The sequence below is a fragment of the Salarias fasciatus genome, chromosome 8, assembly GCF_902148845.1.
Source record: "Salarias fasciatus chromosome 8, fSalaFa1.1, whole genome shotgun sequence".
Lineage (NCBI taxonomy): Eukaryota > Metazoa > Chordata > Actinopteri > Blenniiformes > Blenniidae > Salarias > Salarias fasciatus.
The window spans coordinates 21135901-21162232 of NC_043752.1; the positions used below are offsets into that span (position 1 = coordinate 21135901).

The window sequence follows — 26332 nt, forward strand, 5'->3', positions numbered from 1 at the left end:
CTGGCAGGGGGAGACATAAATCCAAGGTTTTTAATTCTTCCTCCGTCCTCCTCCGTCTCTGTTTTCTAATTGTAAAGCTTCATCTTGTGCCACTCAGCCCATATGGTCTGAATAATTCATGTCAGTGTTTATTAGCAATGTGTCTGGAGGTATAATTAACTAAATAATGATCCAGAAGTCAATTAACAGCTGAGACACGGTAGACGAGCGGTCCGCAGTGTGAGAAAGCAGCTGTGGTTTGAATGTAACTCTGTAAGTGAAGGCTCAGACCAGACCTCGGTTCACAGGGTTGAACCATCATACTGGATGTCAGCTGGTCTGAGAGAGCCTGAACCCGAGGGCTTCCAACAGACCCAGGATGGCTGCCAGGTGTTCTCCACAGGACCCTGAGCTCCAGGCCACGACGACACCGCCACGTTTTCAAGAGAAAACGCAAAAACTTTGTGTGTTTTTGGTTCCTGTTTAGACGACAACCGAGCTCAGAGGAACCAGCGTTTTTGAAAATGCTCCATCGTTGCATCGATGGCAGAATCTCTGCTCCTGGTTCTGGTCCTGGTTCTGGTCCTGATACCCCTTTCACACTGAAGAACTCGCTGCACCAAGGTCTGCAGACCACCGCAGCATTGGACCGCCATGCTTCATGGTGCCGGGTTATATGATGAGCCATTTATCATTGAAAGGATGCTTCATTGCTCGCGGATGCTGGCAGAGTTCTCGCCGTGCTGGAGGACAGTACTCGTACAAGGTGTGTGAAATCACAGATAAATGCCAGAGAGTTGTTCAGAGTTGGTGGAGGGATGATTACGCAGAGACGTTCTGTTTTCCTGATCCGGTCTGATCTTGTTTACGTGTCCCGTCCTGGACTGTGGGTGGATTGATCCAATCAAAAAGGTGTTTTAGATTAAATTCCATGCGGATTGCCCCACATGGCCGCGTACGCTTGGTTACAAACAGTGTAAAAGCAGGTGAAGCATCATTTCTACCTGGGATGTTGAGGAGGACGGTACCTGGACTGAACAATGGACATGGACCTGGAGGAAGTGATTTCACACCGTCAGAGAACCTTTACTGCTGCCACATAGCTACTGACTGATGAGGAAGAATACATGAATACAGCAGAGAAGACCGTCTGGAAAGCAGAGATGACACCAGGAGGTCATTGTGAAACAGTCGTCATGCTTATAACCGTTCTGTGTCCTGCAGGTCAGACTGTGGCGTGTTTACAGCGCCACCAGTCCGACCAGATCAGTCCGAGAGCACACAGGTCTGGAAAAACCAACACTCTTAGGTTCATTCATCACGTTCTCTTTCCAATGTAAGCCGTCCTCTGGAAACACAACCCGAGCCCCGGTCCAGGGAGGGAGCCACGCTGCAGCGCCGATTAGCCGCTCCGCTCAACGGCTGACTGGAAACTCACAATTAGACGATCGGAGCTGGTCTTAATGAATCTATCTCCAAAGTGTGAGCCACGGAGGATTGTGGCCTCGCTCTTCTGCGACAGATTTCCTTCCAATTACAGCACATTATCAGCACGCCACCGATCGCAGACAGCACATGCAGTAATCCCCAATTAGGAGGCGCTCAGCGCTGCCCCGCGCTGTCAGCAGAAGGCTTCGCTCCGTCCCACATCCGCTAATTAAAGATCATTTTGCTCCTCATATTAAATCACAGAGTGCCCTGCTGCTCCGGGCTTACAGGCTGAAACCACCAAACCTTTAACAACTCAACACTTTCTTCTGATTTTGTCAGATGCTGCGTCCCCCCTCGCCCCGGAGATACTCCTCCTGCCCACTCGGTCACCTCTCTGGAGGGAGGAGGACACGTGTTAGACAGCTCCAGAACCATCGTCCAATAGAGAAGAACTGAGTTCATTCTTTACTACAGGGCTGAGGAATAAAAAAGCCTGATGAATAAATTCCTCATTATGAGTTTTGTTTTTTAAGACAATACAATGCAACCAAAGAGCTTCACAAAAGAGGGAGAAAAAAATTACATGCAAACATGGATATTTCTAAAATGTACATACATTTCTAATGATCAAAAAGTAAATACTGGTGCAGTGAAACATTGAACGTTCATTTTTTAAATGGTGTAATACGGACTGATAACATAATACCTGTTGATAACATCAAGTGAAGACCATCATATAATAACCTGACAACAGTGTAAGAGGATATTTGATCTATTATCACCATAACATTTTGTAAGTTATCTTTTAAATCACTGCACCAAAACAAATCCAGCCAACATTTTTAACATTTATAAATAAAACTACAACTCAAATAAATCTTGTTTTGGAGGCTTTCTGCAGTTTTCATATCACACATAGGTACAGTAGTCATTATATTAATTTAAGTTAGAAACTTTCAAAGGATTCCTCTTAATTTTTCTTCTGGAGTAATCAGAAGATTAGAGACGTAAACGGGCGAGACTCCACGGCCTGACGGGTTTCTGATGATCAATAATGTGTCCTGAGTGTCGATTCATTTAAACTCAGACGTTCTTCCTTCTTCGTCTTAAATGAAGAGGCACAACTGGTCTCTACAGCATCAAGAAATGTTGTGTTGTTGGAGGGTGACGGATGAGAGGAAGCATCAAGACAACCAGCGGACAGATGAGGACATGTTGAACATGTGGTCACTGGTCAGATCAGTTAAGGCCCGAGGAAACGACAGAGTCCAGCACAGCTCCACGTCAGCCTGATGTTTCGATTAGTCTTTCGCCCCTATACCCAGGTCAGACGACCGATTTGCACGTCAGGACCGCTGCGGGCCTCCACCAGAGCTTCCTCTGGATTCGCCCTGCCCCGGCATAGTTCACCATCTTTCGGGTCCTATCGCACGCGCTCAGGCGCCACCTCCCCGACGGGGCGGGCGAGACGGGCCGGTGGTGCGCCCTGTGGTTCTCCCCAAGATTTCTTCTTTCCCCACTGGGTTTCTGGAGTTTTTTCTTGCCGGATGTGAGGGTCTAAGGCGGCGGTTGCTTCGTTTTGTCTCGTTACTGTGAATTTGACATATTAACATTATGCTTATTCACTGTTTTTATTTTTACCAACCAATGTAACATCTTGAAGCCTCTGAGGCAGCTGTTGTTGTGATACTGGGCTATACAAAAATGCATTGATTGATTGATTGATCAGTCCAGAATACCGCCACAGGTTCTCACATGTTGACCCAATATCGCCACAATAAAGAAAGCCAAGTTCCTCACAGAGAGAATACATTACATATATACATTTTTTTTCCAGATAAGAATAATCCGTCCAGATCGAAATGGGAAGACATTAAAAAGCAGCAAAAGTCATCCATCAAAAGTAAAATCATATTTTATTAAAAACAGAAAAAAGTAAAACATGGGTGGAAAGGCTTCCACAGTCCCATTCCTCTTTCTTTGATTTGCTTTAGAGTGTGTGTTTGTGTGTGTGTGTGTGTGTGTGTGTGTGTGTGTGTGTGTGTGTGTGTGTGTGTGTGTGTGTGTGTGTGTGTTTTTAATTCAGCTCATGTCAGAGGAGGTTTGGTAAATAGGGTCTACAGAGCTGCTCCACAATCTGCTGCTTTATGAGCTCTCAAGCTGGAGACATAATTCCATTCAAGGTAGTTTAAAAGTCAGGGAGATGCCGGAGGGAAGAGAACACACACACACACACACACACACACACACACACACACACACACACAGAAGAAAGGAGTAAAGTCCAATTACAGTACCAGCTCTCTCAGTCTTTTTCTTGGTGATGTTCTCGTCGTCTGAACTTTTTTCATGTGAAAACCTTTCCTCCAGCTCAAGCCAGCCCTTCCAAACATCCTTCTCATCATCTCACACACTCTGCTCACACTCCGCCTGTACACTTCAAACGTGGTGAAACAGCAGATCCACATGTCAGATGTCAGACTCTCTCTCTCTCTCTCTCTCTCTCTCTCTCTCTCACAGCTGATGGAAATTACTGACTTTTGGTCTGTTTACTTGAAAATACGTGTCTGCATCTCTGACAGCTGCTGCGTCTCTTTGCAGTGGCCCCCACAACCAACAAATCCTGCTCTGTTCAAATGGTTTCCTCTTCGACGTGGACGTTGGCGTTAAACCTGCAGAGTCCACTGCAGACAGGAGGACGGACTGTGTTCAAGCAGCTTCATCTGCCCTGTCTTCACACAGACCAGTGACCTTTGCTTCTGTCTGGGATTCAGCTTCACTTCTGAGGAGCTGTTCAGGTGATTATATCAGGATACTTCATCAAACACTGAACAAAGATTCTTTAACTGTCAAACTTGGAGTCACTTTAAAAAGTACGAAGCAGTGGAAAACAGCTGATTTGCACACGCTCACAGCTCACACACACACACACAGGATGGATATCCAGATATGAAATTTTGCCCATATCGTTCAGCCCTACATGTGAGTCTTCAGCAGGCCAGTTTTTGAGGAAACACCAGGCGTCCTGTGACCTCCTGCTGTCAGCTGGCCGTGTTCAGTTGTAATGAAGGTTGAGAATTCCACATGTTCCGCAGTGTGAACGCTCGGTAACACACCAGCTCCTAAATCATCGCTCAGCCTTCATTCTAACTGCCTGTAAATCACACCACTGGGCCCCATTTCACACTAATTAGGGCCCCATTACGTCTTATCATAAAACACAATTGCCCCCACCATTAATTAGAACTTGATAGGTCTGGAGGGTGTGTGTGTGTGTGTGTGTGTGTGTGTGTGTGTGTGTGTGTGGTCCTAGGGCCGCAGCATTCATAAAATGAAACCATCTCCTAGAAAAGGTTTAGTTATTTATCACTGAATAATTTTATTAAAAAGAAAGTGACAGCAGTGAAGAAAACACCAGTCGAAGACATGTTTTCCATTTCCCTCCTGACAGAATTTCAAGTCCAGTGAATATGAAACAAAAGCAAAGCACATTATATTGAAGATTATGTCTGGACTGCTTTTTTGCTCAATGGCGGGTCTCTGGAGGGCCGGTCTGGGCCCTGGTCTCTGGAGGGCCGGTCTGGGCCCTGGTCTCTGGAGGGCCGGTCTGGGCCCTGGTCTCTGGAGGGCCGGTCTGGGCCCTCTGGTGGGTCTCTGGAGGGCCGGTCTGGGCCCTGGTCTCTGGAGGGCCGGTCTGGGCCCTGGTCTCTGGAGGGCCGGTCTGGGCCCTCTGGTGGGTCTCTGGAGGGCTGGTCTGGGCCCTGGTCTCTGGAGGGCCGGTCTGGGCCCTGGTCTCTGGAGGGCCGGTCTGGGCCCTGGTCTCTGGAGGGCCGGTCTGGGCCCTGGTCTCTGGAGGGCCGGTCTGGGCCCTGGTCTCTGGAGGGCCGGTCTGGGCCGGTTTGGACTCACAGGCCGTATGTTTGGAACCCCTGCTCTGATTGCTGGGCTGCCTTTGGGCTGAACCTGCACAGTCTGGTCTACTGGACCTGCAGAGACTGAGAGACTCTCTCTGGACTTCGGGCTGCAGGGAAGCAGACCCCCCGGGCCTCTCAGCTGCAGGTGAATCACAGCTGAAGACGTCTGCAGCACAGCTCAGATCTGCTGTCTCCTCCATCAATCCATCCCTGAAGATGACTACCAGCTGAGCAGCAGCGCCCCCCCCCCCGAGGACCGCCCAGACCATGCAGCTAAAACCCTCAGGAGACGACGGACGCCAGGATTGAACCAGGATGAGACACTCTGCTCGTCAGCTATCACATGACCACAAAACTGTAAAACTGGTGAACGAAGCAGAAACACAGCAGCAGGTGAGCTCCTAAACTCTGTGTGTGTGTGTGTGTGTGTGTGTGTGTGTGTGTGTGTGTGTGTGTGTCAGCTCCCATCTGCTCAGCAGTCCTCTTACATGTCATAAAGTGGTGTTAACGTAGTAAAAGGAGTAATTATCGGTTGAAAATGACATTAATGGCAGCGCAGTGTTTGGTCGGGAGCTGGAATGAGAAGCTGCCTTCCTCCTGACTTATTGACCGGTAATTTAAAGGACATCTTTTCTCCCTTTATAGAAGAATATCAGCATTAAAGAGAGTCTCTGCCTCCGGGCTTCCAGCAGTCACCTTCACAGGATGACTCCTGGACTGATGAATGAGTGAGGGAGCACCTGGAGCCACACACACATTAACAGGAGCTCCTCAGTAGTCTGTCTTTGAAGGAGGACCTCTGCCTGTCATGGACATCAGGTTCCATTAGTCCTGGTGTGGATCTGATCTCTGGATCTCGGGCTGCTGATGGCATCCTGTTAGAGCCGGCTCCACTTACCAATGACAAGAACACTCATTTCCAGTCCGGAGCCGTCTTCAAGTCCAAATACCGCCCGACTTCACCTGAACCCACCAACCCAATGACCGCTACCTAGAAAACCTCCAAGAGTCTGACCAGTGACCAGACCTGATCCTGATCGGCCACGGAGCCTCTCTCCCACTGGTTTCAGGAAACGGGTGATCTCAGGACACCTGCCGCATGTTTACCGGACAGATGTGGTTTCACCAAGCTGAAGCGTTTTCTTTGTGTTTACTGATCACTGACAGCCATTCAGCAACTAGACGCATCGACATGTTCTGGGTATCAATGCCTTTATGAATATTTCAGCACGGACATTTCCCTCCTGCTCTGGCTCTGACAGATCGACCCATCGGCCCTTCATCTGACAGCCTGGAAAAACAGAAATACTCTTTAAAGCTGCTGGTCACCGTCACGTCGTCCTCACTCCAGGTTTATCCCTTCAACCCTCCCGCAGGACACCTCTGTCTGGTGGAGGACCTCTGACAGGCGCTCTAATCGTGGTTTGAGAAGGGTACTCTCAGCGTTTAGCATTCAAACCTGTGAGCAGGTCTGACTGGATGGAAGCTAATGGAGCCACATTGATCCAGCAGGGCAGAGAGGCGTGTGGAATCAGAGGGATGTGTCCTCCGGGGAATGTCTCCAACCTCCCGGTGTGTCCACGTGTTGTCTGTAAAGCTGAGTGTGTGTCCTCAGAGCAGCCACACACTGCAGGATGCTTCACACTTTAAATCCAGGGCCACGTGCACGACGGGTGGGAAAACAACGTTTCCATCAAACCTTACCGTCACAAGCACACTTCTCTCAGCTACGCATGGAAACAGTACGATTCACATGAATGAAGCACCAGGGAGACAAAGCGAGGAACAGGAGTAGGATTTACAGTTGTTGATGGTTTTCTTTTCCCTGAAACCTGAGAGGGTCTGATGTCGGGGGTTTGAGCTGCTTTCATGCTGAATCTGTCTTCAGATCCAAAAGTTAATAAAGTCACACTGATTCAACAACTTGATCAGATTCATGAACATATTTTATGTAAAACTACACTAAAAGAGAAAAGTGGGGATATTCTAATTAAAACATTTGCTCAAAATGTGAGAGTTAAGTTAACCTGCAAGTTCGGAAAAATATTAAAAAAACTAGTTCAAATAAAAGTGAGACATATTGAAAGAAAAAACTTTCAGGCACAATATTACAAAATAAGAGTTTTTAGGTTGATGTTTAAATGCAATTGTCATTTTCTTTTGGAAATGGACTGAAATGTGAACATGAGGTGAATAACGTCCTCCAGTGTGAAAGCTTCATGCCGTTTCCACCTGCAGGTCTCTGCTGATGGAGGAATATGAATAATGTCCGGACCGGCTGGCATTAAGCGATGTCAGAGGAAGGAAAGCTGATGTGGCGTGACGCGCTCAGAGCCGCGCCGACGCCGCCCATCACCGCCAACAACACATGATTTATGTCTGAGACTTAAAGTTCACTCAGGGAGACAAAACACCCCGCCAATAAATGCCATGTGGCGACAGCACTGTCACAACACTCCGGCAGCAGTCGGCAGTCGGGATCGCTGTCCTCTCGGCGGCGCTCAGGTCAGCTCTGTTTACGGCCTCCGCCGCCGTGAAGTGACATTTACAGGCAGATTCATCACCGGCGTGACACCTGAGCGACCACCGCTCGGTCCGGCGCGTCACCAGAGATCTGCCAACGCCGCGACCTGCACTTTATTCGCGCTGTGTCTGGAAGCCATCCCTCCCGCCCAGTGCTCTCTGTGGTTTCAGTGTTTGTAAGGCGGGACAGCTAGCCGGGGCTGCTGGAGTCCGGACATCAGCCAGGGCTGCCAGATCAGCCTCGCTGTTTCCAGCCCAGACATGACGTGAAACCCGCCCAACTCAGTAGAAAGCAGCTCAATCCTCAAACGCTGTAGAAACTGATGTTAAAACCGTAATATTCTTATTTGCGTAATAAAGAACACATCATGAGCACAGAGCTGCAGCGAATAAAGAAAGAGGGCCGGCAGTGAAACTGGCTCCAATACTAACATGAAACATGAGCAACCAAACACCTCAATCCAACGTACTGCAGTTACACTGTTGATTAAAAACTGTTCTCTCTGGCTGACCCACAGGCACGCCCACGCACACCACACAGAAACTGACCAATCAAATCAGTGAATGTGGTGAATTCCAGCCAATCCGAACAGAGCAGGGCGGCTCACGGTGTTATATGGACAACATGGCTCATTTATCTTGCTGAGTGGCGCATCGGGGGTTTGGAAATGGGTGTCAATAGCTTCTTAAAGGGGCACAGCACAGTTTTAAATATTAAATTATCAACTATTCACACCCACACATGTTTTCACCTTTGCCTGATGGGCAGCAAGAGCTATTTTTGCAAGATCGCAGTCGCTCCTATTGTCCTGTGCAGGGCACTGAAGGCACAGCGATATGAGTGATTCGGGTACGAATCGCTCTGAGCCTGACGTAACGCGCCTCCCGCTGGCCTGGTAATCCTTAAGTTTCGTTTTGTCCGCCATTACTCCGCCAGACGCTTAGCAGCAACAACTGAGCAGCACTGAGGATGGAGCTTCCAGAAAGTAAGAAAAGACCGGCTTCTAGCACTGCCACAGCTCCAGCACAGAGCGCTGCTAAAAGAGCGAGGAAGGAGTTCCCCTCTTGTGTGCACGTACATGGGCACAAGCCACAGACACAAGCTTTTCACTAAGCTACAGTTATGCCTAAGGCCTGCAGGGGGCGCTGTTTCGCATAAAACTAGCAAACTGCGCTGTGCTCCTTTAAAGCAAGCCACATATTGAGAAAACAAGCCGAAATTTTATCAACCTGCAAAATGCTGTTCCTCCCTGTCTGTGACATGAAGCTCCTCCTGAGGAACCAGCGTCAGCTCGTGGTGTTCTGTCCAGGTCATCTCCCTGCTCAGTGGAAACTCATTCATCTGCCAGATGAGCTGTATAACGAGCGTTTAGAGGTTTATATCATCTGTATTGTGGCATTTCATTTTGGAGGAAATACACATTTGACTTAATCACAAAGTGGTGAAACAAAAGAAAAGTTCAGCACAAACTATTTTAAAGTGTGTCCCTGAAATATGTCCTGAGCACTGAGATCTATTGATGCCTTTAATCTCAGTCTTCAGCCACTCTGTCACATTCTGAAGTCTGCTGAAATGGGAAGCTCTCTGGTCCTGCAGTTCTCTGGCGGTTAGCATTTAGCATTTAGCATCTGGCGTTGAGCATTTCCCTACACCGAGTGTTCAGACTCAGCTACCATGAACTCCCTGAAGCTTCTAAAACTTCCAGATAAGTTTTTACAACATATTGACAAGTTACATATATATATTGATAAGCTATATATATCACATATGAGGAATGACTGCGGTTTGTAGATTTTTTAATATTGATGAGAAGGGCAAAAGCAAGACTGTAAATTATCTTCTGTCAAAATATCAAGAGGAGGAGGACGGCTGGACAACACTAGAAAGTTAACCAGCAGCTTAACCAGAAGAGACATTTGGAGTGACAACGATCAGGAGTTTAACTGCTCAGCATGCAACTCCGAGTCACGCTACATGCTACATGCTACATGCTAAAGAGCTTCACGGCTCCATGTCTTGCTGGTGTGTGCGTGAACACAGTGCAGTGTGCAGGTCGATGCTACACACTACCTCGCAGGCAGAACTGCTCCAGCCAGCAGTGTGTTCTCCCGCCGCCGCCGCCGCCGCCCGGTCGGCTCTACGTCAGTGGAAGAGGGACAGTTCTGCACCGTCACACCTGGTGTGAATGATGGAAGGTTTTCCTCAATTCCTGAGGTGTGAATATCAACCTGTCAGCTCTGCTTCCCCATCAGGTGTGTGTGTTAGTGTGTATGTGTTTGATGTGTGTGCTGTGTGCACCTCCTCCCCTCTGTACGCCAGTGACTTCCTTCATGAGAGCCTGCTTCTGATCGTGTCCTCATGGAGGGCGGAGCAGGTGGAGGGAGGCCTCAGCAAGAGAGAAAAGCAAACTGCTCCAAACACACCCAGTCCGGCAGACCGCCTCCAGCCGACAGCCTGGCTCGGAGTAGCCTCACCCCCAGCAGCTGGTACTGGGTCACAACCGCCGGACGGTTTCCGACCACAACACAATCAGGGACTGTTCTGGAAACACGGAACTGCAGACAGAGAGGAACCGGTTCAGAGCAACATGGAGCCCAGGCAGGACTTTAAAGGATCCTCCCTGAACCTTTTCTCTATTGTCATCATGTCAAACTGCTCCTGTGTGGTCTGTTGTTGCAGCTGTGCCTGCTGGTCTGTATTGTTGTTGTTCAGCTGTTGTGTTGCTCAGGCAGGTCTGTGACGCCGGCAGAGGGAAGGATGCCGCTCCGAGCCGTACGCTGTGATCCCGGTCCTGATGGAAGTCTCGGGGATCTCTTCAGAGTAAGGCTGGCGGCTCCACTGTGTAAACAGGATTTGTTCTGGACTTGCAGACGTGCGTTGGACCGCTGTTTGCTCAGAGGGTAACTGCTGGTTCCAGCTGGATCCCTGAACTGAAACATCTCCGAGGATGTTCAGGTTCACTGTTTCACCGTCTTCTTTCACATCAGATGTTACTTCAGTTGACTCATTCCTCTTTCAATGGGGTGTGTGTCCCATAATTCAGAAGGAGTTTCACTCTAAACTGTTTTTTTTTTTTTTTTTTTTTTGTAGGCAGAAATAAAAACTTTGTTACTGTTGAATTTACAGTAAACAGTAACACTCAGTGGCGGCTGGTGGTGAAATTTGTTGGGGGGCTACAAGTGCTAGCATAATACTGATTAAATAGTTAGCAGAGCTGCTGAAGCAACATCACCTGTGATACAGTTACATCAGTTACAGGTACACTGTACTGTTTCAGTGCTCTACATCAACACTCTCTCGCTCTGTACACACACACACACACACACACACCCACTTATGCGCTACAGACGTGCTCCAGCCAGCTTCAGACAGCCCACAGACAGCCTGCTGCAGCTGCTTGGTGACATGTAGCCAGACACGTCTTCAGTCCAGCAGCTGACCTCAGCTAAAACCAGGCGTCACGTCCTTCAACAGGTCGACGTGGGCCGACCTTATCTGAAAAGAAGCTCACATCGACGCCTTTCTGGGATGCAAACAGGTTAATCACCATGTCGCTGAAGTCTGGTCATTTTTGGATGAAGTCCGTCTCGATAGACAGCGAGGCAAGAGCATCAATCGGTCCAAATCATCCACCTGGTTCCTGCTGACGCCGCCATAGCTGGACTTTTTCTGTCTCCTTCCCAAATCTGGCACCAGTAGCAGCCCCGCTGCGTTAACTCGCTGCTGTTGGTCAAGAGTCAGTGGCAGCGCTCAAAACGCTCAGTAAACCACGGGGGGCGGGACATGACACCTGTCAATCACTGACAAGAAGGAAATGAATGTATCTGCTGGGCTGTAAAAAACCAGCCCATTTAGAGAGATTCTGTTTTCCTTTGGACTGATTGGTGCTGCTGCCTTTGGTTTTATCTAAACTTAAAACAATCTGTTGAAAGTTATTTAAAAAATAATTTTCTCATCATTTTTGTGTTAGCTGTGTTTTTGTGCTGGGAGGGCTCAGCCCTGCTAGCTCATTTAGACCAGCCGTCCCTGGTAACACTGATCCTGATTCCCTTCTGTGAAAACCTCACAGGAATGAGCTTCCTGCTGTGACCAACACTACTCATCCAGATGTTCTGCTCAGGTCGAGCAGGAGGCTGAAAAACAGGCCTTAAGAGTCGGAGGACGATGAAGAGTCCTGGTAGAAGCAGGCCTGCTGTTCTGCTCTGATGTGTTGGTTCTCCTGAAGCTTCAGAATCTGAGGGTGAAGGCACCATAACCCTGACGGGCTCCGTTTCTCTGATCTTCAAGCTGCTCGGTGAGGAGAGAGTTTCTGTGACTGGCCTTTGTGGCCCGGGCGGAGGGGAGCGGGCTGACAGATGCCCCCTGCTGGTGAGCAGCCGCCGCACACCTTTAACCCCGACATGACAGCAGACTCTTCTCTGTGCTTCCACCTTTGTACATTTCCACATTTGACATGTTTTGTTATTGTGTAGCATCGTATTGCCTGCCTGACTGGCTGTAAACCGGCTGTGAGCTGGCCTGGTCTGACTGGAGGACCGGTCTGGGTCTAGGGAGGTGAACGTCTGGGGAAAGGTCAGCGTTGACCTCAGGCTAATGGTGATGGACGCCGTCTCCTCCAGGACCCCTCGGGGCGGAGCATCCTCCTCTAATCCACTCCTGAATGGTCTGATGTGCAGCGCACACATGTTGGGTTATGGAGGACTTTCTCAATCTGTCCGCTTCCGTTGTCAACCTATAAATAAAGTCAAATTCTCAATAAATATTATATTAATAAACATTACAGGTTTTGGGGTGTAAGACATATGGCCTGTGGACCAAAACGGGTCTCCCAGAGGATCCGGTTCAGACCACAGTGAACAGGTCTGAACCTGGAGAGCCAGACGAGCGTTTGAGTGGTACTGAACGTGGAGGCAGCACCGGCATCACAGCCACTCTGAGCTACAGTCTTACCAACAGTCAGAACTGGCTGAGAGCCGCGAAACGCAGCCAGAAACCAGCTTCCCTGGTGTTCCTGAGGCTAAAGGAAGAGGGGAGCGTGGGGAGCGGCCCTGATGAGTGGATGAAGTTCATCATGGAGTGGCGTCACTGCTCCCGGTCAGAGCCAGATGGCCCCCCTCGGAGCCGCCACTGGGTTCCTCTGCCTGCCGCTGCACGGTGCGACGAGCGAGGAATAGAAGTGTGATGTTGTCTTTCAGAAGCGAGCGTTGCTGTGGAAGGACACGAGCCGCCACCGCCGGCTCCGTCCCACTGTGTCAACATTAAAACGCTGATATCGCTTTAACTGCACAATTTACAAAGACCAAGGAGGGAGAGCGAGGCGACGATGGAGCTGCCGGTCCGGCGCTCAGCAGGGAGGAAGCTCAAACATGCAGATGAGCGAGGGGAGCTCCGCTTTGAAGGGAGATGGAGTTTGCTGTTCAAACGTTGGAGGCAAACAGAAATCTCAGAGTAAATGACAAACAGGAAGATGAGCCGGCGACTCAGCACTTTACCCTGAGCACACCGAGGACGTATTAAACCCCTCAGAGCCGACCGCAGTGAAGACATCCAGACGAGGACGCGGGGAAGAACATGAGGACTCGGCTTCAGGTGAAGCAAACGGGGTCAAACATGTGGTCTGCAGACCAGAAGAGGACTAAGAGGAGCTAAAGGACCTGAATGGACCTGAAAACAGCAAACCAAAGACTCACTTCAAGAGTTCAGTGAAAACCCTGCAGTCTGAGCAGAGATTTATCCTCTGGATGGGCCGGTCTTTGTTTCCACCTCTCTCCATCCAGAAGGTTCAAACTAGATCAGGAACAGAGAAGAGACCGTCCTGTCTGGCACACAGAAACCATCTTCAGAGTTACTGTGATGCAGAAACACAAGTGTGGACCAGGGTGGTGTCTGAGTTCTGAAATCTACCAGCCACTCTGCATTTCCACCTGAAACGGTCTCATTTCAGCATTTAGATACAGTACCGAGACAAGAAATGAATCACGCTTGTTCTCACAGCACATTCATTCATCCCTCCATCCCTCCATTCATTCATCCCTCCATTCATTCATCCCTCCATCCCTCCATTCATTCATCCCTCCATTCATTCATTCATTCGTGCCACATGTGACAGGCGTGGATGTCCCCTGTGGAAGGAGGCATTCAGTTGCCTCTGCAGCATCTCAAAACCCTACAGAGACCCTGGGCCTCATGGTGGTCTGGAGGTCTACAGAGAATCTGGGCCCCATGGTGGTCTGGAGGTCTACAGAGAATCTGGGCCTCATGGCGGTCTAGAGGTCTACAGAGACCCTGGGCCTCATGGCAGTCTGGAGGTCTACAGAGACTCTGGGCCTCATGGGGGTCTGCAGGTCTACAGAGACTCTGGGCCTCATGGGGGTCTGCAGGTCTACAGAGACTCTGGGCCTCATGGGGGTCTGCAGGTCTACAGAGACTCTGGGCCTCATGGGGGTCTGCAGGTCTTTGTCTCCTCCCTCCTGCTGTGACGTGACTGATGTGATGGTGTCACTTGCTCCTCCCAGTGGCTGCTGCCGGTCGTTGCGCCTGCATCTGAACCCTCGGTGTTCTGAGTCCATCTGAACAGGCTTCATGATGGATTGTTAAAAAACAAAGAAACGTTACTGTCAGAATTATTTGAGGCCACTTATATTAGTTGCTCACCTCCAGGAAAAATACATGAATGGGCATCTATTTCCACCTATCAGTTTTTCACTGGTTCTGTTTTCCACAGGCCTTGTTCCTGTCCTGCTGTCACATCATTCTGTCATCAGCCTGTTTAACCTGCTGTCTGTGTCTCAGCACAACACATCAGTGTCGTCTGGAAATCCTGAGAAACTCCTCAGCCAGCCAGACTTAAAGCCCTGGAAGTCCTCCCTTCACTGAGTTCCAGCAGCACACTCATTTCCACTCCGGCTTTTATTGAACATATTCAGATCTGGGTTTCAGGGCCTTTTTTCCAGGGACAGCCAATAGAAAATGGGAGGCCTGTGAATTAAAATGCACATCCGGCTTCAAAGCCTGTAGGTGAAATTTAATTTTTAATGTGTTTACAAGTTATTGCACAAGCACCAAATGTTGTGGGTGCAGTTTCTGTTAATGAGGTTTGGAGCCGAGGCTGTTTAGAAAAGTCCCTGAGAGCCTGAGATACAATAACATGAGAGATAACAGGAATTTAGGACGAGTTGGAAGCACCACTCCCGAATGACTGGATCAGGAATGAATATGATTCATTTTTGTGGAGTCACAATCATTCTCTCCCAGAATTTGCTGAACGCTGACCGATGGCCGTTTTCTCAGGTGTAAGCTGCATTAACCCTTCATCTGGCTGCTTCACGTTTCTCTGAATACAGGATTAAACAGACTTTTATGAGTTTCTGAAACTGCTGCTGAGTCGCGGAGCTTCTGCGGTGGTCAGCTCCTCTGATGCCTGTTTGATTTGTCGAGATTCTCCTTCTTGTGATAAAATGTGGCAAAATGTTGAAAAACTGCTTTGTGCTGATAAGGACAATTCACACGTCCAGCGGAGCGCCACTGTTCCACAAATAAAACAGTAACGACAGACCTGAACAGGAAATACAGCAGGAATTGATTCAGCTGATGCTTTATGTTTTTAGCTACAAATCATGAAATATCTAGGAATGTCAACCTTTCACACCACTGCTGATTTTCTCAGACAAAAATAGAGCAAAATAACATAAGTCAAAAAAAAGTCACAACAGTGTGACTTTGATGTTTTTTCATAAAACACAGGAGTTGAATACTTCATGATTTCAACACATTAAGACAAAACTGAAAATGTTTGCCGGTGGAAAATATTTCTCTTTTCTTTCTTGAGTCTTGTGTCATGAAACAAAAGCAGAGAGACGTGAAAGCCTGTGTGTGACCACAGAGGTTGAGGCGCTGGTCAACACTCGTCACGTCCTTCAACACGATTCCTCAAGATGTTTCCACTGAAGAACGGCCATGCTGGAAGAATTCTGCTGACAGCACATCAGCAGCACAGAGCGCTTCCAGATGCAGTCCACAACAAAGTCATGAACCGAACTGGCAGCACCCGCTCAGATATTTTTACTCAGTCTCTTTTTTGAAGAAGTAACTAGGAACTATAACTAATTCCTTTTTTGAAGTAATTTGCCCAACACTGGTCTCCACCGTCTCCAGACAGGAAGTACCGCACCGTTTCCTGCTGTCCACTGTCTCCGTCCCACCAAGCTAGTACACATGAAGTCACTTCCTCTCGGAGTTTTCACAACTTTTCCCTCCAGTCATTCAGAAGCTGTTGCTGGTTCTGCTTCCTCTTTCTCTCCATCCCGTGTTGTCAGTCTCACTTTCAGCAATTACAGCCAAGCAGCCGTCGGCCTGCTGGACGGAGCCGACGGGACGAGGTGAGGCCATCTCTATTCATGGAGCTGTCTCAGCTGGTCGAGGAGAAGACAGCTGACGGAGGCAGACATGGTGACCCAACAGAAACCTCACTATCAGCCCAGCATGCATCGCTGCGTGACCCACGAACCCGGCCGGGGTCTTCACCGGTCTCCGCTCCAGCAGTGGACATTTAGCTCGAACACTGCCGGTTTGGCCTCGGCTCTCCCATCTGGTCCTGATCCATGAAGGAATTACACCTCTGTGATATCGTGAACACATGTATGAAACCTGTTCACCAACCAAAAGTCCCTGAAGATCAACATTAAAAAACGGATCCAAGGAGGACGTCACTGGGAGGAGTGTCCACCAACAGGCGAACTCACAGCGAGTCCTGAGTTGTATGTCGAGACAAGAAATGTATGTCTGTCCTGTCTCCTCCTCTCTGTGTCCCCTCACCCCAACCAGGATAGCAGAAAGCCTCCTCCTCTCAGCCTGGTTCTGCAGGGTTCTCAACCTCTGACTCTGGTTCTGCAGGGTTCTCCTCCTCTGAGCCTGGTTCTGCAGGGTTCTCCTCCTCTGAGCCTGGTTCTGCAGGGTTCTCAACCTCTGAGCCTGGTTCTGCAGGGTTCTCCTCCTCTGAGCCTGGTTCTGCAGGGTTCTCCTCCTCTGAGCCTGGTTCTGCAGGGTTCTCCTCCTCTGAGCCTGGTTCTGCAGGGTTCTCAACCTCTGACTCTGGTTCTGCAGGGTTCTCCTCCTCTCAGCCTGGTTCTGCAGGGTTCTCCTCCTCTGAGCCTGGTTCTGCAGGGTTCTCCTCCTCTCAGTCTGGTTCTGCAGGGTTCTCCTCCTCTCAGCCTGGTTCTGCAGGGTTCTCCTCCTCTGAGTCTGGTTCTGCAGGGTTCTCCTCCTCTCAGCCTGGTTCTGCAGGGTTCTCCTCTCAGTCTGGTTCTGCAGGGTTCTCCTCCTCTGAGCCTGGTTCTGCAGGGTTCTCCTCTGAGCCTGGTTCTGCAGGGTTCTCCTCGGAGCCTGGTTCTGCAGGGTTCTCCTCCTCTGAGCCTGGTTCTGCAGGGTTCTCCTCTGAGCCTGGTTCTGCAGGGTTCTCCTCGGAGCCTGGTTCTGCAGGGTTCTTCCTGTTCAACGGGAGTCTTTCCTGTTTTTCATGCTGCTCATGTGGATCTGCTGGGTTTTCTATGTAAAAGTGAAAAGACTGTGTTGTAATTGAGACTTCAGAAATAAAGCTGAGCTGAGCTGAACTGTGTTGTTTGTGAAGCAGCAGTAAATCAGCTGTCAGTCCCCAGCCGGCTCCACAGGACTTTATGTTGAGACTGTATTGGGAAATATTTCTAGACGGGCAGTATGACGGACTCCTCACAACAACAAGGCACTTTCAGGTGAAATCTTAAGATGAACTTAAACTGCATCAAACCTCTCCAGGTGAACTTAAAGAGGCCTTCTCTAAACCTTCCAGCCGTTCAGGGTTTCAGTACAGCAGAACAGACCTTCACTAACAAAATCACAGCAGTTTGACCTGAGAATGGATCAATAAACGCCTGAACCGCTGGTTCTGGGTGAGCTCCTTCTTAAAGGCATCAGGCTATCAGCTGGTATCAGCTACATTCTCCCCCACATGTAATCTTTTCTCTATCGCAATTTTAAAGCAAACCGTGGCGGAGGACACGCTAAATGTTCACCAGGGAAAAGGAAGCTGCCACTGGAAGGTCGGCTTGGAAAAATTATGAAATCAGACTGGGAGAACTTCAGAGCCCATCATCCCAGGCAGCAGCGTTCAACATGATGATGGTGGTCTGAACCAGCAGCAGACCACCCCAGGTCTGTTCCGGTCTGGTCTTAGTATCAACTGAGCAGAGTGAAGCTCCACAGTCTACCTGAGGATGCCCGTCCCTGGAGGCTTCCAGCAGGAAACACAGCAGCTTATCGAGATCAAACCAGATCAAACTGGTTTCTCATGACAATGAGTTCTGGAGTCCTCAGAGCTCCACAGACCCGGATCTCAGTCCGGCAGACCAAAACACCCTGATCCAACACCGACCTGCTCCGTGTGAGCACAGGAACAACTAGCAGCTCTTCATTTCCTCTTTAACAGAAATAAAACCAATCCAGTACCTCCAGTACCCCTAGTACCTCCAGTAACTCCAGTACCTCCAGTAACTCCAGTAACTTCAGTACCTCCAGTACCCCTAGTACCTCCAGTAACTTCAGTACCTCCAGTACCCCTAGTACCTCCAGTAACTCCAGTACCTCCAGTAACTCCAGTAACTTCAGTACCTCCAGTACCCCTAGTACCTCCAGTAACTTCAGTACCTCCAGTACCTCCAGTAACTCCAGTAACTTCAGTACCTCCAGTACCCCTAGTACCTCCAGTAACTTCAGTACCTCCAGTACCTCCAGTAACTCCAGTAACTTCAGTACCTCCAGTACCCCTAGTACCTCCAGTACAGAACAGGAACAGAGTCTTACTGTGGCTGATGGGATCCGTCTGTCTGTGAGGCTCTGTCACACCGTCAGCATCTGGTCCAGAGGGAAAACAACAGTGAGGCTTCTGACACACACACACACACACACACACACACACACACACACACACACACACACACACACACACACACACACACACATCAGTAAAGTACAGTATATAATTGAAAACTGATAAAAATGACTAAAAATAAAAAAAACCTAAAGCAAAAAAAAAAAAAAAACAATCTGCAGCCACTAAACATAGTTCAGTTAAATAAATAAAGACAAAGTTGCTAAAACGAGAGCAAGAATGAAGAGCCGAAGACTTTAAATTCTGTTCTGGAGCTTCATAAATGGACCCTAATATAAGGAGCAGCTGAAATAAGCTGTCGTCTTCAGGCTTCTGGCCCCAGAAGAGTTTTATCTGCTGTAAGGCGGTGGAAGCGTGTCTTCTGGTTGGTCTGCAGTCAGCCAATCAGAAGACCACACTTTGGACTGTAATGCTGAAGCATGTCTCCATGTTTCAGAAGCAGCAGAGGAGTCATGTGACGCCGGCGGGGGCGATGGCTGCCCGGAGCGCTGGCTCTGCTCCTCCTGCTTCTAATTAACCCCTCAACACCCAGAGTTTCAATGAAAAACACACTTTTGTGGCAAGATGGCCCGACAGCGGCCCAAACAAGTCCAGGCTATTCTCACCTTTAACCAGCAGTGCAGCTCCTGGTCCTGACCGTGTGAGGAGCTGAGGGACCCGTCTGAGGCCCGCATCAGGACCTGGACTGCAACGATCTGCACTGGCTGCACAAACCAAGCTCAACAGTTCATTCTATTTTATTTTTGTGCAGTCAGCAATTGCTCTTCCAGAGCCACAGCATGTATTCCCACTGAATAATCCGTACTATTGCAGCAGTAGCAACCTAAACCTTGATCACTTTCTTTAAAGGGAAAATATTCAAAACGACATTAAATTAAAAAATGTTTTTTTCTTTAAACAACTAAAGCTGCAGCAGTGCAAATGGACACAAGGCATTGTGGGTAATGTAGGTGATGTTCACAATAACGGCAGCTTTTCTGTTTTCTGATTTTCTGTGTGAGTTTGATGAATTAATGACTGGTTAACCGTCTGAGTCTGTATGGTTGTCCTGCTCAGAAGAAGAAGTGAAGGACGGCTGTGGATAGCAGGCTGCGTGTTAACCATGAGGATTTCAGCTGTAAATGTCAGTTTTTAGAATCTTCCTCCACTCCCTTGCATATTGGAAGCGGCGTGTGGAGGAAATCCACTCGTTACCTGCAGTGGGAGCGAATCGCTACACCTGCTGCAGGGGCAGCAGAGCCCCACCACGGCCGCCGCGAAACGGGATGAAAAAGAGTCGAACGCTGTCAAAAGAAAGCTCCAAGGAGGCGTCAAAAGATACTGGAACCAATCCTTTCAGGAGTACAGAACCCTGACAAAGGTAGCTAAGAGGAGAGAAGCTGAATGGATGATAAATCGTTGTTTTTAGGAAGTTTTATGGATGAGTTAAGACAGTGGTCAAAACGGGAGTTAAACAGTTAAACTTTTTTTCTTTTCTTTTCCCCTTGTCCTGTTCGGCAGCTGGGGCGTGCAATATGGTATGATTGAAGCCTTTTACTGTCCGAACAGATTTTAATCTTAGCAGCAGGAAGAGATTGAATCTCCTCCTGCTGCTGCCTTTATTTGAGACTGGGATGCCCAGGTGGGCAGAGCCGATGAGATGTGTAGAGACTGCTTCATAATGCGAGACATGAGAGACAAGAGGACCCGCTGGAGGACTGCTCTCCATCCACAGATGAAACCTTCATGGAATTACAACATTGAAATAACAGCTGAGTGAATGTGAAGGAATGCATGCATTAGGCCCCGCTGATGAACGGTTTCAAGAGGAGAATAAAGACAGCCGTGGTCAGAGCCACTGAAAACACTCTGGCTCAAAACACTGCTGCAGCACACACACTGCACAGCTGTGGACGGACAAGCAGGACAATGTTCCTCCAGAGTGTGGTGACGCCCAGTCCTGCTTCCAGTCCAGATCCTGGAGCCGACAGTCACCGTAACCACAATCCAACCTGGTGTTCTGTCCAGATGGATGTCTGAGTTCTATAGTGTTAATGTTTAGAGTGTGTTGTTCTCTGCAGCGTGTGTGTGTGTGTGTGTGTGTGTGTGTGTGTGTGTATGTTTCATTACAGACAACCTGGCCTGCTAATTGTTTTCAGCATTTCTGCCGTTTCTGTAAAAAAGAACATTATTTCTGGAGAGCTGAGTTTCCTCTGGACTCTCATGTGAACACAGTCCTACATTAATAACTCACTGCTTCATAGTTTTTTTTCTCCCCGTTTGATTCATTGTCTTCACTTTGAGCAGGATTCTGAAAATGAGAATTATTACTGATCTCAATATTTTCTGAGTTACTTGTAAATAATTTGAGTTTTATTTTAAGTCATGTCCCATTCCTCCTTCAGTTTAATTCTATTTAATTCTTTTCCTGTAAAAGTCCTCAAATCAGCCCTCTGTTTCCTAGCGTCTGACGTTCATGGTGAGCGTCCTTAATAATTGATCTGATGAAGAGACAAACAGCATATTGATGACAGCTCTGCTCCTTCCTGTTTCACACTGCTGCATTCAGCCGCTCTGGCAGAACGGGGACCAGAACGCGGACCAGGAGTTAGCAGGTTTGAATCCCACAGCTGATGTGTCACCATGAGCCTTGAACCCCATCAGTTCCCAAAAACGAGACCGATTCATTTGGAGAGAAGGAATCTACTCCCGAAGGAGAATTAGCGAGTTGAAGAGTAATGCCACCAATTAGGGAGGACGAGAACAGGTAACTCTGTGGAAATGCATAATAGGGATGACTAAAAATAGAACTGTTATGAGAAAAGCAGAAGAATAAAAAGAGAGGGATGAAAGGTGATAAAAATAAATAAATATAACATAATCCCCTGTGTCCGGTGAAAGAGAAGCTCCTTCTCCCTCATCTGATACCCTAAAAATATCTCAGCGTGTTCTCTGTTTGGATGCACACCAGAGGAGGAGGAGGATGACGAAGAGAGGGGGAGAGAGAGAGAGAGAGAGAGAGAGAGAGAGAGAGAGAGAGAGAGAGAGAGAGAGAGAGAGAGAGAGAGAGAGAGAGAGGTTGGAAAGAAGAGTTTGTTCCAAGTGAAATGACGCCAGCCTGTTCATGTCTTTCTCACACACACACACACACACACACACACACACACACACCTTGTCCGTCTTGCGGCTGCAGCCAGCCTGTCAGAGCTGCTGTGTGGGAATATTTATCAGGGGGGAAACAGCTTGTCCTCGTTGTTGCTGTCATGTACACCGGAGGGAAGCAAGAGACGGAGGGCAAGACACACACACACACACACACACACACACACACACACACACACACAGATTGTAATTGCAGACTGCAGATGTTTTACTACGCTGTGGAAGTCCCTGGCAGTTTTGGTTTGTGTGCATGTGAATGAGCGCTGGCTGTGATCGTACACCCGGTTAGTTTTGGGAACATTTCAGTGGATTCCCACGGCAGCTCTCCCCCCGCCTGCTGCCTTCTGAGGGTGGACCAGGGAGCCACGCTGCCGGACACGATGCAGTGCCCTCCTCGTTCCCAAAGACAGTCAGAACCGCTGCTGACAAAGTGACCGGTGACCACGAGCAAACCGATACTCAAACACAGGGCTGTTTTCTCCAGGACTGGATGACACTGTTCCAACTGTTCAGAAAAGTGGAACTTACTGAAATAACCTAAACAACAGTGTAAGTGGCTGTGGTTCAGTGGGGAGAGCGGCCGTCTTATAATCGGGAGGTTGTTAGTTTGATTCCTGTCTCCCCCTGCCTGCATGACAAAGTGTCCTTGGGCAAGACACTGAACCCTAAATTGTCCCCAGTGGACGGACTGAGCGCCTTGCATGGCGGCCGCCTCCACTGGTGTGTGAATGTGAGTGTGAATGGGTGAATGTGATCGTGCAGTGTAAAGTGCTTTGGTGTCTGTTAATTCAGAGGAACAGTGCGAGATAAGTTTAGTCCATTTACCGTTTCTGGAAAGTCTCTGTTCCTGTCTCCATGTAGACAGCAGAAATTCTGCTCAGTCTTACTTCTGGTCCTGAACCCTGAATCTGCTGGCAGGACTGTGGGGGTGCAGTAGAGGAAGCTGATGCTCTGAGACATGAGGCCACGGTACTGTACACAGTCCAGAAATACGTTGGAGATCAGCATGTTCAAACTGTTTTTTATGGACTGTGGACGTTTTGTGTTGGCTGCAGTGGATATTTTGCTGGTTTGGATACAGTTTTATTGGCACTTTTTCTGGACTGGAGTGAAACTCCCCACCGGTGAACGAATACAACTTCAGTAACTCGTTCCATTATCAACACAGGGAACACGCTGGCTCTCTGTCCCTTGGGTTTTCATAGCGGTCTGATGTGGACCGCCGTGTCTGCTTGGTTACCACATTAACAACAGGTCACACATGCTGCTTGTTGTCCCGTCTCCGTTAATCATGTGTGACTCGATTATTCAGGCTATTAAGACTGCATGTCATCCATCACCGCTGAATTCATGGACCTTCTGTCCTCCGTTTCCACCCTGCTGGTTTATCTGACCCAGCTCTGAGCAGGTTACTGGAGAAGGCTTTGGCGCTGTCCATGGTGCTGAACTGGCCGATTGGTCGTCGTGGTGGTGGCTCATCAGCAGGTGCTGGTAAATGATGAATCCATGGCGCTGTCCGTGGTGCTGAAGTAGCACGAGCATAGCCTCTTGTAATCCTCTCCGCTTCGCTGCCAACTGATCGCTGTCACTGCACAGCGTCTGATGTTGGATTTACTTTGTTTTGTTCAATATCTGAACGTTAACGAAGTGAACTGAGACTTAGTTGATCTATAATTTTAATTTCATGTTTTGATGGTTCAACGTGTGAGACTGTTTTACAGCTGAGATCCAGATCAGATCTTTAATGTGAATTGTTCACAAGTGAAATAACCAATAGGCTGTAAGGGTCGCCGCCCCTTCTGGACCGTTGGAGTGTATTGCTCTCCATGTTCTCCCATTGCTAATGTTTAGAGTGTGTTGTTCTCCGCATAGTGAATGTATTCATTCCAGAAAAAAAAAACCAGCACCCACTGGAGGACCAACATGAAAGCTACATGCTTCTCAGTGTTTCTGTCACTGACGTGTAACCAGATGCTGTTTTCAGAATGTTGCCATGTAAGCTGAAACTTTTCTGTAAGGAAAACATAAAAACGACGGGCTGTCATGTGAGCAGTCAGCTGAGGTGAAGCTGCTGTTCCTTCACAGACTCCAACACTGGGAATCACACCGACAGGTTTCCTCCACAGCAGAGACAAAGTGACTCATTCTGGCTCCGTTTCCCGGCCCCCAGACTGAGCAGCACACATCCACACCCTCATAACAATATTTGGCTATTTTGGTTGATTGCCTTTCATGTGAGCTTCCAGTCCCGGCATGGTGCCTCGTCTGCCTGCAGCCTGCCAGCTTCAAACGCCGGGCTGACCTCATTTCCCCGTCCTCCTGCTGAGCCCGGCCCGCCGCAGATGGTCCAGCATCCAGCTCCTCGTCACACTCCCAACAACACGTCTTTGTCCCATCGACCCGCTCTGTGGCAGCCAGTACACAGCTGTGTGTGTGTGCGTGTGTGTGTGTGTGTGCGTGCGTGCGTGTGCGCGCGTGCGTTTGTGTGTGTGCCACCAAAATTTGGTTCATCGCCATAAAAATCTGAAACTAAAATGCTAAATTTTCTCACACACACACTTGTAAGTACTTTGCAGTGCTCAGAGGCTCTGAAAACACAACTTTTTTAGAACGGCTCCCAAGGTGGAATGTTTGGCCAGTGTCCGACTCCGTCTCCATGGAGACGGGGTGTCTTTATGTGGGGACTGTAAAAGGGGAGGATGTCCCTCTGCTCATACTGTAAATGCTGAAACACACAGCTCAGACCCTTTCTGATGAGGGAGGTGTTCAACCTCCCAGAACCGCTGGGTTCACTGGGTTAGGCAATGTCGTTGACCTTTAACCTGCTTTGTGAAAGCAGCTTAATAAGTGTTAATTGCTTTTAATCAATGTTACATTTCTATTTGACAGGTTTTTGGGATTTGTGATGAGTATTTAACTTTAAATGAATGTCAATGAATTAGTTTAGTTTTTGGTTCATTTCTGTCCACATGATTTGTGTCCCAACTCTTTCAGTATGGCATTCTTTTGGGGAGGCATTATTGAGATGCCACATTGTCTTTAACCCAAAAACAGGACGCTCTCGTGGGCGGGTCGCCTGCAGCGCTGAGATGACTGTAATACCATGAAGAAGGTACTGCTGAGCGCCCAGGAGGGGACTGACTGACTGGGGAGCCCTGCGACTGGACTCAGCCACATGAAGGTTCAGATCGACAGCAGAACTCCTCGACTCCACCTGGGGAATCTGCTTACAGCTGGGTGGGGTGGGGTGGGGTGGGGTGGGCTGGAGGGAACCACAGGTGGAACTGTGGCTGCAGTATCAGCAGGTGTCCGGAGGTCGTGGGAGCGGCAGGTGTGGAGGACCTGGTGGGCTTCCCGGACAGACGGCTTCTGGCTTCACACCGTTTCAGCTCTTCCCGCCATTGCTCGTCTCTCCTACCACCTGTTCCCTCCCTGCAGCGTCTCCACACTCTCCCGGGCCGGGACTCCGGGCCGGGACTCCGGACCGGGACTCCGGACCGGGACTCCGGACCGACCCCTGCCTGCTGCAGCCCTCCGCTGTGCGGCCTCCGTGCTTTAGGAACGCCCCTGGAGAGTGTGTGTCAGGCACCAGCCCGTGTATTATGTTGTTTACTTGGAAGAGAAAAGGGAGTGAGCTGTACCTGCTCCTGCTCGCTAATGTGCGCTTGTGATGCGCGTGCGTAAAAAGGAAAAACAAAAAACCCTAAACACAAAGCGCTGTATACAGCAGCGCTCTGGGATCAGGCACATAAGATGCGCCCCGAGCACCGTTTAAGCCCCGCACCAGCCCGGTAGGTGCGCGGTTCCCCGCACGGGCCACCACTCTGTACCAAGCCTGTCTCTTCCAAAGAGATACTGCCCCTGCGCTTTACGGATAAGCACCAATCAGCAGGGGCGATTAATGGACTGACTAGAACCGCAGCACTGTGTCAAAGAACGGCACTTATTCTAATCACAACCCCCAACAGGAGACAAGCCACTCGACGCTCGAGCGCTCCTCCCAACGACCCCAACCAAAACCGCCGGAATAAACACAAACTGCTTCTCAATGACCAAACTTCCCCCAAAGTTCCCCAAAGTTCGAGCCGCGTCTCCGCAGGAGACCGACTGAGTGGCCGGCGGCGTTAATTACTCACAGCCGGAGATCGACCCTCAGTCCTCAGTCCTCTGGTCCTCAGTCCTCTGGTCCTCAGTCCTCAGTCCTCTGGTCCTCAGTCCTCTGGTCCTCAGTCCTCAGTCCTCTGGTCCCCGCTGCGTCCCCTGTCCAGCCCGGCAGATCCGTGGAGAAGTAACTGAGTAATCCAGTGGATCCCAGTAGCGCAACACAGTTATAATCCCTCTGGGGCAGATCCCCCCGGCTCCACGTGTCGCTCCTCCGACAGGTGAGTTCCTCAGATCGGCGTGTGACGTCACTACTTCCCC

At 49.2% G+C, this 26332-nt stretch overlaps 2 long non-coding RNA genes across 12 annotated transcripts in view; one reads left to right on the top strand and one right to left on the bottom strand.

The window, feature by feature from the left end:
• LOC115393249 (uncharacterized) overlaps window positions 1–2784 on the top strand; it is a 19277-nt gene extending 16493 nt beyond the window's left edge. Inside the window, exons 3-5 of one of the 2 annotated variants that reach the window (XR_003931937.1) lie at window positions 486–493; window positions 2336–2337; window positions 2699–2784. This is a non-coding gene — a long non-coding RNA (uncharacterized LOC115393249). Of the gene's footprint in view, window positions 1–483; window positions 494–2335; window positions 2338–2698 lie in introns of both variants that reach the window. The other variant, XR_003931938.1, reaches the window with a different exon arrangement.
• On the bottom strand, window positions 2785–25731 carry LOC115393248 (uncharacterized). 10 transcript variants are annotated; one of them, XR_003931930.1, is made up of 4 exons: window positions 19229–19240; window positions 6370–6374; window positions 6310–6311; window positions 2785–2896 (listed from the first exon to the last, which is right to left on the bottom strand). It is a non-coding gene; the product is annotated as an uncharacterized LOC115393248 (long non-coding RNA). The 10 variants fall into 10 exon arrangements; XR_003931932.1 differs by lacking the exons at window positions 6310–6311; window positions 6370–6374 and adding exons at window positions 7600–7602; window positions 8726–8729 and having other exon boundaries at window positions 19229–19239; XR_003931929.1 differs by lacking the exons at window positions 6310–6311; window positions 6370–6374; window positions 19229–19240 and adding exons at window positions 25409–25413; window positions 25695–25731.
• Between the last annotated feature and the right edge of the window lie 601 nt (window positions 25732–26332).